The 12218-nt window shown below is 40.9% G+C and overlaps 2 non-coding genes across 2 annotated transcripts; one reads left to right on the forward strand and one right to left on the reverse strand.

Annotated features, from left to right (window-relative positions):
* The first annotated feature begins 3712 nt into the window (after positions 1-3712).
* Positions 3713-3784, forward strand: trnap-ugg (transfer RNA proline (anticodon UGG)). Its single transcript has one exon. It is a non-coding gene; the product is annotated as a tRNA-Pro (tRNA).
* Positions 3785-11779: 7995 nt separating this feature from the next.
* On the reverse strand, positions 11780-11853 carry trnan-guu (transfer RNA asparagine (anticodon GUU)). Its single transcript has one exon. It is a non-coding gene; the product is annotated as a tRNA-Asn (tRNA).
* Positions 11854-12218: the final 365 nt, after the last annotated feature.

Here is a 12218-nt window from a genome sequence, read left to right on the forward strand (position 1 = left end):
CCTTTTGCTTGCTCAGCTTGTGCTAAAATATTCAACACTAAGAATGAAATTATATTACACATGAGAACACACACAGGTGATAAACCCTTTACTTGCTCTGTTTGTAAGAAGAGTTTCTCCAGAAAGCAAATGATGACCATACACATGAGAACACACACTGGAGAGAAACCTTTTACTTGCTCTGTTTGTAAGAAGAGTTTCTCCACAAATACAAACTTGACCACACACATGAGAACACACACTGGAGAGAAACCTTTTACTTGCTCTGTTTGTAAGAAGAGTTTCTCCAGAAAGCAAATCATGACCAAGCACATGAGAACACACACTGGAGAGAAACATTTTGCTTGCTCAGCTTGTGCTAAAAGATTCAACACTAAGAATGGCATGATATTACACATGAGAACAAACACTGGAGAGAAACCTTTTACTTGCTCAGTGTTAGTATAATTATGTATATATTATCACACTAACTTTAGTATCCTTAAAGTCTGTTGCTTTAGTTATTAGTTATTGTGCTTAAGTTAGACTTTTCTATTCGTGCAAGGACAAACACTTCTTGTCTGAGTGGTGGCCTCTTTGTTTTAGCCCGCTAACAGCCAAGGACTTCAAGGACCTCTACGAAGATAAGACGACAGCACGCTGACGAAGCGGAGACAAGGCGAAATCACAAGGCCCCCACCACATTCTGTCACGTATTGTGCGTCCTGGACCTGCTTTGCATAATATATGTGACTACTCCTTTTAGAGGCGGCCTCAGTGATGTTGACTGTGGAACTCTTGAATAAATAGAGGGACGCGGGAGCTGAACCTTAGAGCGTAGGGCGAGACTGTGATTAAGTGTGCAGCTCCATGGGTTCTCCTCATGAGCTAAATTGAACTCTGTCTCTGCATGATTCCTTGCTTCTTGTCTGATGAATATATGTCATCAGTGTTTGATCCTGACACTCAGCTTGTGCTAAAAGATTCAACACTAAAAAGGAACTTATATTACACATGAGAACTCACATAGGTGAGAAACCTTTTACTTGCTATGTTTGTAAGAAGAGTTTCTCCAGAAAGCAAATCATGACCAGACACATGAGAACACACACTGGAGAGAAACCTTTTGCTTGCTCAGCTTGTGCTAAAAGATTCAACACTAAGAAGGAACTTTTATTACACATGAGAATACACACAGGTGAGAAACCTTTTGCTTGCTCTGTTTGTAAGAAGAGTTTCTCCAGAAAGCGTGACATGACCACACACATGAGAACACACACTGGAGAGAAACAGTTTAGTTGCACTGTGTGTGACAAGATGTTCAGGTTTAAGTATCAGGCCAGTAGACACAAGTGTGTAACAGTCATGGATGCTGCAGGGGTTTAAAAACACTTAAAGGGGAACATTATCACAATTTCAGAAGGGTTAAAACCATTAAAAATCAGTTCCCAGTGGCTAATTTTATTTTTCGAAGTTTTTTTCAAAATTTTACCCATCACGCAATATCCCTAAAAAAAGCTTCAAAGTGCCTGATTTTAATCATCGTTATATACACCCGTCCATTTTCCTGTGACGTCACATGATGCCAACACAAACAAACATGGCGGATAGAACAGCAAGCTATAGCGACATTAGCTCGGATTCAGACTCGGATTTCAGCGGCTTAAGCGATTCAACAGATTACGCATGTATTGAAACGGATGGTTGTAGTGTGGAGGCAGGTAGCGAAAACCAAATTGAAGAAGAAACTGAAGCTATTGAGCCATATCGGTTTGAACCGTATGCAAACGAAACCGACGTAAACGACACGACAGCCAGCGACACGGGAGAAAGCGAGGACGAATTCGGCGATCGCCTTCAAACCAACGATTGGTATGTGTTTGTTTGGCATTAAAGGAAACTAACAACTATGAACTAGGTTTACAGCATATGAAATACATTTGGCAACAACATGCACTTTGAGAGTGCAGACAGCCCATTTCAGGCGCGCTAAGAACATATATTTTCCCACGATTTCAGCACTCAGGTTAACCATACCTAAATAGACACAAAATACTGCATTACACAAGACTACCCGAATGTACTCAAATGATTGCAAAAAATAAATGTTTTTAAGCTAAATTATGGGTAAACACAGTTTATGTATAATAATTTACGTAAAACCGCGAGTAATGAATAAAGTTTTCATCAATTAATATATTCTGTAGACATACCCTCATCCGCTCTCTTTTCCTGAAAGCTGATCTGTCCAGTTTTGGAGTTGATGTCAGCAGGCCAGGGAAGCTAGGGTCGATATTCTTCTCTTGATCATCTTCGGTGGCATAAGGGACGGTGTGAGCCAAGACATCCAGGGGGTTTAGCTCGCTCGTCTGCGGGAACAAACTGCCGCCATTGCTTGCCGTGCTACCGAGGTTCTTTGTCCCTGAATTGCTCACACACTCCGGCAGATTCAATGGGGGTCTGGCGGCAGATTTCTTTGACTTTATGGTTGGAAATGCATCTGCTTTGAGTGTCGCAGGATATCCACACATTCTTGCCATCTCTGTCGTAGCATAGCTTTCGTCGGTAAAGTGTGCGGAACAAACGACTGACCATTTCGTCGGCTTTCCCCACAGCCTCGTATTTTGAACAAATTTCGTCCAATTTCTTGCCACTTTCACATCTTTGGGCCACTGGTGCAACTTGAATCCGTCCCTGTTCGTGTTGTTACACCCTCCGACAACACACCGACGAAAGTGAGGAAATGGCGGATTGCTTCCCGATGTGACGTCACGTTGTGACGTCATCGCTCCGAGAGCGAATAATAGAAAGGCGTTTAATTCGCCAAAATTCACCCATTTAGTGTTCGGAAATCGGTCAAAAAATTATATGGTCTTTTTTCTGCAACATCAAGGTATATATTGACGCTTACATAGGTCTGGTGATAATGTTCCCCTTTAAATTAGTGGTAAAAGTGCAATATAATAACACAATTTCAGAATGATTTCCTTGTTAAAATCTCACAATTCATGAGATTTTTATCTAAAATGATAATTTTTGGGGCTTGTTGGTCTAGTGGTATGATTCTTGTTTAGGGTGCGTAAGGTCCCAGGTTCAATTCCTGGACAAGCCTTTAACAGTGATTTAAAACTCTTAGCTTAATTTTCCAAACTGCACACAATGAAGGGATCAATGAAAATGTATAAAATCAAATACAGTGGTAGCTCAATTTACAAGCTCTAATTGTTTTAGGACAGAGCTTGTAACCCTTAGTTCTTTTTTGCAGGAAAATAGCCATACTTTTAAATTAGTGGTAAAAGTGCAATATACTAACCCAGTTTCAGAATGATTTCCCTGTTAAAATCTCACAATTCATGAACATTTTTGATGAAAGTTGATTTTTTTTGGGGGCTTGTTGGTCTAGTGGTATGATTCTTGTTTAGGGTGCGTAAGGTCCCGGGTTCAATTCCTGGACAAGCCCTTAGCAGTGATTTAAAACTCTTAGCTTAATTTTCCAAACTGCACACAATGAAGGGATCAATGAAAATGTATAAAATCAAATACAATGGTAGCTCAATTTACAAGCTCTAATTTTTTTAGGACAGAGCTTGTAACCCTTAGTTCTTTTTTGCAGGAAAATAGCCATAACTTTAAATTAGTGGTATAAGTGCAATATACTAACCCAGTTTCAGAATGATTTCCCTGTTAAAATCTCACAATTCATGAGATTTGTATCTAAAATTATATTTTTCGGGGCTTGTTGGTCTAGTGGTATGATTCTCGCTTTGGGTGCGAGAGGTCCCGGGTTCAATTCCTGGACAAGCCCTTAACAGTGTTTTAAAACTCTTAGCTCAATTTTCCAAACTGCACACAATGAAGGGATCAATGAAAATGTATAAAATCAAATACAGTGGTAGCTCAATTTACGAGCTCCAATTGTTTTAGGACAGAGCTTGTAACACTTAGTTCATTTTTGCAGGAAAATAGCCATACCTTTAAATTAGTGGTAAACGTGCAATATACTAACCCAGTTTCAGAATGATTTCCCTGTTAAAATCTCACAATTTGTAAGACTTTTTGTTGAAACATGTTTTTGCGGTTTATGTTGGTCGAGTCGTATGATTCTCGCTTAGGGTGCAAAAGGTCCAGAGCTTGTAACCTTTAGTTCTTTTTTGCATGGAAATAGCCATACCTTTAAATTAGTGGTAAAAGTGCAATATACTAACCCAGTTTCAGAAGGATTTCCCTGTTAAAATCTCACAATTCATGAACATTTTTGATGAAACTTGTTTTTTCGGGGCTTGTTGGTCTAGTCCAGGGGTCGGCAACCTTTACCACTCAAAGAGCCATTTTGACCAGTTTCACAAATTAAAGAAAACAATGGGAGCCACAAAAACCTTTTGAAATTTAGAATGAAATAACACTGCATACAAAGTTGTTTTTTTTTGCTTTGTGCTATGTATAAACCAAGGGTCTCAGACACACAGCCATCACCTTAATATGAAAATTGAATGTTTGTTAGCGCGGCCCGCCAGTTTTATATGAATGGCGCTTGACAGCGTCATACTTTTCAACCCTCCCCATTTTTCCGTCAGACTACGAATTTCAGGGCAACTGATGTGTGGGGGAGCAGGGTTGGGGTGGGGGCGGGGTTTGGTGGTAGCAGGGGTGTATAATGTAGCCCGGAAGAGTTAGGGCTGCATGGGATTCTGGGTATTTGTTCTGTTGTGTTTATGTTGTTTTACGGTGCAGATGTTCTCCCGAAATGTGTTTATCATTCTTGTTTGGTGTGGGTTCACAGTGTGGCGCATTATTAGTAAGAGTGTTAAAGTTTTTTATACCGCCACCGTCAGTGTAACCTGTGTGGCTGTTGACTAAGTATGCCTCGCTGTCACTTGCGTGTGCAAGTAGAAGATGCATACAACAAAGGGCTGGGCTGGCACACGCTGTTTGTACAGATTGTAGAGGGCGCTAAATGCTGTACCAACATGGCACGCCCTTATTATTATTGTTAGGGTGAAAATTGGAGAATATTAATCCCGGGAGTTTTCTGCGAGAGGTACCGAAATCCGGAAATCTCCCAGGAAAATCGGGGGGTTCAGCAAGTAAGCTGCTGAGCCGCATCAGAGTGATCAAAGAGCCGCATGCGGCTCCGGAGTTGCGGGTTGCCGACCCCTGGTCTAGTCGTATGATTCTCGCTTAGGGTGCGAGAGGTCCCTGGTTCAATTCCCGGACAAGCCCTTAACAGTGCTTTTGAACCCTCCACTCAATTTTCCAAACTGCAAACACTCAAGGGATCAATGAAAATAATTCAAAAAAATGCAGTGATACCTCAATTTTCTAGTTCTAATTGTTTTAGGACAGAGCTTGTAACCCTTAGTTCTTTTTTGCAGGAAAATATCCAAACCTTTAAATTAGTGGTAAAAGTGTATTATACTAACCTATAGCTTTAGATTGTGTTCCCTATCAACATGTCACATTTATTGAGATTTTTGCAAAATCACAAGTCAGAGCTTGTTGGTCTAGTCGTATGATTCTTGCCTGAGGTCTGGGGTTCAATTACAGAAAAAGCTCTTGTTCATTTATGCATGAAAATTGTAGTGAATCAAAATTTTTGTTAATAAAATTGCAGTTACAGGTTATCGCCCTAGATAAAATATAAACTTTTTTGAGAATTTGGTAACAATTGCCATAGGGCTTGATGGTCTATTGGTATGATTCTCGCTTAGGGTGCGAGAGGTCCCGTGTATAATTCCTGGACAAGCCCTTCACAGAGATTTAAAACTCTTAACTTAATTTTCCAAACTGCACACACTCAAGGGATCAACGAAAATGTATAAAATCAAATACAGTGGTAGCTCAATTTACAAGCTCTAATTGTTTTAGGACAGAGCTTGTAACCCTTAGTTCTTTTTTGCAGGAAAATAGCCATACCTTTAAATTAGTGGTAAAAGTGCAATATACTAACCTAGTTTTAGATTGTTCCCTATCAACATGTCACATTTATTGAGATTCTTGCAAAATGACAAGTCAGAACTTGTTGGTCTAGTTGTTTGATTCTCGCCTGAGGTCTGGGGTTCAATTACTGAAAAAGCTCTTGTTCATTTATGCATGAAAATTGTAGTGAATCAAAATTTGTGTTAATAAAAGTGCAGTTACAGGTTGTTTCCCCAGATAAAATATAAACTTTTTTGAGAATTTGGTAACTGTTGCCGTAGGGCTTGTTGGTCTAGTGGTATGATTCTCACTTAGGGTGCGAGAGGTCCCGGGTTCAATTCCTGGACAACCCCTTAACAGTGATTTAAAACTCTTAGCTCAATTTTCCAAATTGCACACACTCAAGGGATTGATTGATTGAGACTTTTATTAGTAGGTTGCACAGTGAAGTACATATTCCGTATAATTGACCACTAAATGGTAACACCCCAATAAGTTTTTCAACTTGTTTAAGTCGGGGTTCATATATATACTAACGTCATAATACAGTCATCACACAAGAGAATCACATTGAATTATTTACATTATTTACAATCTGGGGTCTGGAGGGGGGGGATTTGGCTTGCATTCATTTTGTGGTTTGAAAACAAACTGAGAAAGTGTTACAGAAAAAACTTCAAGACACTGACGGGATTTGAGCCCAACATCTCCTATTTAACAAACAGGCACCTTGACTGACAGCTACAGCGCCTTGAACAGCATGGGATTTCAACAAGATGTCTATAACCCTACACTGAATTAATGATAGCCAATTTGAGGCGATAGCATTGATTATCAGTAATTTACATTAGTTTAAACAAGCATGGCTTGAAAGTTATGTTGCAAACGTTTTAACTAGAAACTTTTTTGCAAATTTAGAGAAGGACATGGGCTGTACAAGAAAACCCTCAAACCCTCGTGCTCGCGTCAAGATTTCGTCCCTGGGTGGGCTTGAACCACCATCCTCTCAGTTAACAGCCGAACGCGCTGACCGATTGTCATTGTCTTTGGATGGGCGTAACTAGAAGTATACTGATTCAGCCTTCGGTGAGTCCAATATGCCCTTTGGGTGGAATGCCTGCGTTTTGCGGTTGTCACCAACATTGCTTTTGTCCTTTATGAATATTAGTTAAAATGTAATAAAAGCAACAGAATGCATTGGCAGGGAATCGGACCCGGGTCTCCCGCGTGGCAGGCGAAAATTCTACCACTGAACCACCAATGACTGTGGAGTAAAAGAGATTTATGAACTCGGTTAAGAGGAAGAACGTTTGAAATGCGGGCTGCGACGGACCAAACATGCTACACTGAATTAATGATAGCCAATATGAGGCGATAGCATTGATTATCAGTAATTTACATTAGTTTAAACAAGAATGGCTGAAAGTTATGTTGCAAACGTGGCACACGTTTTAACTAGCCGAACGCGCTGACCGATTGCGCCACAGAGACTTACTGGTTTACATGATTCATTACTCCCCAAAAAATTATAAAATCTCATGTTACGATGTCCTGATGTCATTGTCTTTGGATTAGCGTAACGAGAAGTACACTGCTTCAGTCTTCGGTGAGTCCAATATGCCTTTTGGGTGGAATGCCTGCGTCTTGCGGTTGTCACAAACATTGCTTTTGTCCCTAATGAATATTAGTTAAAGTGTAATAAAAGCAACAGAATGCATTGGCCTGGAATCGGACCCAGGTCTCCCGCGTGGCAGGCGAGAATTCTACCACTGAACCACCAATGCCTGTGCTGTAAAAGAGTTTTCTAAACTCGGTTAAGAGGAAGAACGTTTGAAATGCGGGCTGCGACAGACAAAACATGCTACAAAGTAGGACACATTCTACGTGCACAAGGGATTTAACAACATCCACAAAAGGTAAGAAATGCAATGCAGCTAATAACAGCAATAAGACTAGCTAGCACCATGTTTTCCATTGGCCGAAAATCAACTTGTAAGTCTTGATATAGGTCTGCAACCTGCAGCAGTTTCCATGGTGTAGTGGTTATCACATTCGCCTCACACGCGAAAGCTCCCCTGTTCGAAACAGGAAGGAAACAAAGTCTATTTACTTTCCTTCTTACCTCTATAAATAAGCAAGGAAATAAATGATAGCAAGGTCCTGTGTTTCATCATAAAGTAGTTTGCAACATAGCTGACCACCTCATGTACAGCCGAGCACACACAACACCAAATTTAGAGGGTTCTCATATAGGCAGACCTCAGGCTTCAACATCATGAATGCTGGGTTCCATGAAAATGTCACGCACAAACCTGTGAAATTTCTCATTCATTCAAGTCACTGTATTCTCAGGGCTTTGAATGGATTGCAACTGTACTGTTTGGATTGACTTATAAGATGTTTAACCTCTCTTTTAGTAGGAATCATAGGTGTAATTCCCAAAGAGTTAGAGAAGACAGCTGCAGTCTGAATGAGTGTTGGCCTTGCTTTCAAATTAAGAACCAGTCAAATAGACAACTGAAACCTAAATCATAGCAGAGGATGGTTTCGATTCATCGACCTCTGGGTTATGGGCCCAGCACGCTTCCGCTGGGCCACTCTGCTGTCTTAAACTACTAAATGCTTACTCTGGTGAATATCCAGACACACTACTTGTAACAAAGTGATTTGGAACCCACCCAAAGTAGGGTTTCTTTCTGAGTCCTGGTTCAATCCACATTTAAAATGGCATTTTTTTGAAGAAAACATTGCAGTAAGTTGAAAGTTATGTTGCAAACGTGGCACACGTTTTAACTAGAAACTTTTTGGCAAATTTAGAGAAGGACATTGGCTCAAAAATGAGGCGATAGGCAACTCAATCCACATTTAAAATGGCATTTTTTTGAAGAAAACATTGCAGTAAACATCAAACTCTGTGGATCCATTGGGATTTTATTCAAAACGAATAGAATTTGGCTTGCATTCATGTGGTCTGAAAACAAACTGAGAAAGTGTTACAAGAAAAAAAGTCAAGACACTGACGGGATTTGAGCCCAACATCTACTATTTAACAAACAGGCACCATGACTGACAGCTACAGCGCCTGGAACAGCATGGGATTTCAACACAATGTCTATAACCCTACACTGAATTGATGATAGCCAATTTGAGGCGATAGTATTGATTATCAGTAATTTACATTAGTTTAAACAAGCATGGCTTGAACGTTATGTTGCAAACGTTTTAACTAGAAACTTTTTTGTAAATTTAGAGAAGGACATGGACTGTACAAGAAAACCCTCAAACCCTTGTGCTCGCGTCAAGATTTTGTCCCTGGGTGGGCTTGAACCACCATCCTCTCAGTTAACAGCCGAACGTGCAGACCGTTTGTCATTGTCTTTGGATGGACGTAACTAGAAGTATACTGATTCAGACTTCGGCGAGTCCAATATGTCCTTTGGGTGGAATGCCTGCGTTTTGCGGTTGTCACAAACATTGCTTTTGTCCCTTATGAATATTAGTTAAAATGTAATAAAAGCAAAAAAAATGCATTGTCCGGAAATCCGACCTGGGTATCCCGCGTGGCAGGCGAAAATTCTACCACTGAACCACCAATGCCTGTGGAGTAAAAGAGATTAATGAACTCTGTTAAGAGGAAGAACGTTTGAAAAGCGGGCTGCAACGGACAGAACATGCTACACTGAATTAATGATAGCCAATATGAGGCGATAGCATTGATTATCAGTAATTTACATTAATTTAAACAAGAATGACTTGAAAGTTATGTTGCAAACGTGGCACACGTTTTAACTAGAAACTTTTTTGCAAATTTAGAGAATGACATGGACTGTACAAGAAAACCCTCAAACACCTGTCGTCGAGTCAAGATTTCGTCCCTGGGTGGGCTTGAACCACCACCCTCTCAGTTAACAGCCGAACGCGCTGACCGATTGTCATTGTGATTGGATGGGCGTAACTAGAAGTATACTGATTCAGCCTTTGGTGAGTCCAATATGCCCTTTGGGTGGAATGCCTGCGTCTTGTGGTTGTCACAAACATTGCTTTTGTCCCTTATGAATATTAGTTAATATGTAATAAAAGCAACAGAATGCATTGGCCGGGAATCTGACCCGGGTCTCCCGCGTGGCAGGCGAGAATTCTACCACTAAACCACCAATGCCTGTGGAGTAAAAGAGATTTATGAACTCAGTTAAGAGGAAGAACGTTTGAAATGCGGGCTGCGACGGACCAAACATGCTACACTGAATTAATGATAGCCAATATGAGGCGATAGCATTGATTATCAGTAATTTACATTAGTTTAAACAAGAATGGCTTGAAAGTTATGTTGCAAACGTGGCACACGTTTTAACTAGAAACTTTTTTGCAAATTTAGAGAAGGACATGGGCTGTACAAGTTAACCGTCAAAAACCTGTGCTCGAGTCAAGATTTCGTCCCTGGGTGGGCTTGAACCACCATCCTCTCAGTTAACAACCGAACGTGCTGACCGATTGCGCCACAGAGACTTACTGGTTTACATGATTAATTACTGCACAAAAAAATTATAAAATCTCATGCTACGATGTCCCGATGTCATTGTCTTTGGATTAGCGTAACGAGAAGAACACTGCTTCAGACTTCAGGGAGTCCAATATGCCTTTTGGGTGGAATGCCTGCGTCTTGCGGTTGTCACAAACATTGCTTTTGTCCCTTATGAATATTAGTTAATATGTAATAAAAGCAACAGATTGCATTGGCCGGGAATCGGACCCGGGTCTCCCGCGTGGCAGGCGAGAATTCTACCACTGAACCACCAATGGCTGTGGAGAAAATAGGTTTATGAACTCGGTTAAGAGGAAGAACGTTTGAAATGCGGGCTGCGACAGACAAAACATGCTACAAAGTAGAACACATTCTACGTGCACAAGGGATTTAACAACATCCACAAAAGGCAAGAAATGCAATGCAGCTAACAACAGCAATAAGACTAGCGAGCACCATGTTTTCCATTGGCCCAAAATCAACTTGTAAGTTTTGATAAAGGTCTGCAACTTGCGGCAGTTTCCATGGTGTGAGCCCAACATCTACTATTTAACAAACAGGCACCTTGACTGACAGCTACAGCGCCTGGAACAGCATGGGATTTCAACACAATGTCTATAACCCTACACTGAATTGATGATAGCCAATTTGAGGCGATAGCATTGATTATCAGTAATTTACATTAGTTTAAACAAGCACGGCTTGAAAGTTATGTTGCAAACGTTTTAACTAGAAACTTTTTTGCAAATGTAAAGAAGGACATGGGCTGTACAAGAAAACCCTCAAACCCTCGTGCTCGCATCAAGATTTCGTCCCTGGGTGGGCTTGAACCACCATCCTCTCAGTTAACAGCCGAACGCGCTGACCGATTGTCATTGTCTTTGGATGGACGTAACTAGAAGTATACTGATTCAGCCTTCGGTGAGTCCAATATGCCCTTTGGGTGGAATGCCTGCGTCTTGCGGTTGTCACAAACATTGCTTTTGTCCCTTATGAATATTAATTAAAATGTAATAAAAGCAACAGAATGCATTGGCCGGGAATCGGACCCGGGTCTCCCGCCTGAATTCTACCATTGAACCACCAATGCCTGTGGAGTAAAAGAGATTTATGAACTTGGTTAAGAGGAAGAATGTTTGAAATGCGGGCTGCGACGGACCAAACATGCTACACTGAATTAATGATAGCCAATATGAGGCGATAGCATTGATTATCAATAATTTACTTTAGTTTAAACAAGAATGGCTGAAAGTTATGTTGCAAACGTGGTGCACGTTTTAACTAGAAACTTTTTTGAAAATTTAGAGAAGGACGTGGGCTCTACAAGAAAACCCTCAAACCTCCGTGCTCGAGTCAAGATTTCGTCCCTGGGTGGGCTTGAACCACCATCCTCTCAGTTAACAGCCGAACGCGCTGACCGATTGCGCCACAGAGACTTACTGGTTTACATCATTAATTACTCCCCAAAAATTTATGAAATCTCATGTTACAATGTCCCGATGTCATTGTCTTTGGATGGGCGTAACTAGAAGTACACTGCTTCAGGTTTCGGTGAGTCCAATATGCCTTTTGGGTGGAATGCCTGCGTCTTGCGGTTGTCACAAACATTGCTTTTGTCCCTTATGAATATTAGTTAAAATGTAATAAAAGCAACAGATTGCATTGGCTAGGAATCGGACCCGGGTCTCCCGCGTGGCAGGCGAGATTTCTACCACTGAATCACCAATGCCTGTGGAGTAAAAGAGGTTTCCGAACTCGGTTAAGAGGAAGAACGTTTGAAATGCGGGCTGCGACAGAAAAA

This window comes from Nerophis lumbriciformis, linkage group LG28, assembly GCF_033978685.3.
Source record: "Nerophis lumbriciformis linkage group LG28, RoL_Nlum_v2.1, whole genome shotgun sequence".
NCBI classification, from domain to species: domain Eukaryota; kingdom Metazoa; phylum Chordata; class Actinopteri; order Syngnathiformes; family Syngnathidae; genus Nerophis; species Nerophis lumbriciformis.